The 1,025-nt window shown below is 40.1% G+C and overlaps 1 non-coding gene across 1 annotated transcript; it reads left to right on the top strand.

Moving 5' to 3' along the window:
* The first annotated feature begins 571 nt into the window (after nt 1-571).
* LOC148831528 (small nucleolar RNA U3) lies at nt 572-787 on the top strand. The gene has a single exon (XR_016091381.1). It is a non-coding gene; the product is annotated as a small nucleolar RNA U3 (small nucleolar RNA).
* Nucleotides 788-1,025: the final 238 nt, after the last annotated feature.

Raw genomic sequence — 1,025 nt, 5'->3', positions numbered from 1 at the left:
ATGTTTTTTTTTTTTAAAAAAAGCATTTATCGCATTTTCTGACGACGCGAGTCAGTGTTTTCACTGATACTTTGTGAGCGGGTGTGGTGTGATTCGTTTGGACTACCATTTTTGCAGATGCCGTGCATGCAAGCGCTGATGCTTAGCTCTTTCCAGTTTGTTACGGTTGGTGAAGGCAAAAAACAAACAAACAAACAACAAAATGCAAAAAAAAACACTTGAACGCCGTCGTTCAATTGTTTTGCAATCGGTATCCTTAAGATTTTTAAATATTTTAGTGTTGTTCGGCGGTAGTTCTTCCATTCTGAGTCTGCGTAGGTTGTTTCCCCTCCCCTTTGCATATATTATGTAAATAGCTCATCGCTTGGCTTTCTGGGTAAATTAAACCTAACGTGTAATGTCCAAGGTTTTGCTCGTCTTAAAGCTCTATTCCTGTAATGTTTGAAGTATTGTACATTACAGGCAATTTATTATCATTTAGTGTCCTCGGTTAAAAGACTTACACTTACATACCACAAACCGGACGCCTATGTTGTGAAGTGGGGACTCCTGTTCTGCGAGCTGAGAGATTAAGACTATACTTTCAGGGATCATTTCTATAGTTTGTGACTTGAGAAATGCGTTTCTAAAGTGTTTGGTCTCGCCAACCACAATGAGGAGTGAGAGTGTCCTCTTCTGAGCGCGAAGCGGACCGGGAGTGCTGCTTCACGGTAGCTGCTCCCGGTCATTGATGACCGTTCCTCTCCCCCTTGTGGGGACTGGAGGAAGAGGACACATTCTGAGTGGTTGGCTCTTCTTACTGGTTGAAATGATAGAAAAAGTGTGCTCTTATGCTGTAAAAGGTCTTTAAAAGTACCTTATTAAGACACTTGTTGTTTATCAGGTTACTACGGGTGTAATAAGTTGTTTGAATTTAGTGAAAGATATTGTTTCATGTAAATATCATTACTTTCATTTGCTTTGGCAACACTGATTGTACCCATCGGTCATGCTAATAAAGCACCTTGAATTGAATTGAATTGATA

The sequence above is a fragment of the Atractosteus spatula genome, chromosome 7, assembly GCF_055471065.1.
Source record: "Atractosteus spatula isolate fAtrSpa1 chromosome 7, fAtrSpa1.hap1, whole genome shotgun sequence".
NCBI lineage: Eukaryota > Metazoa > Chordata > Actinopteri > Semionotiformes > Lepisosteidae > Atractosteus > Atractosteus spatula.
This window is presented reverse-complemented; position numbering and strand designations above follow the sequence as displayed.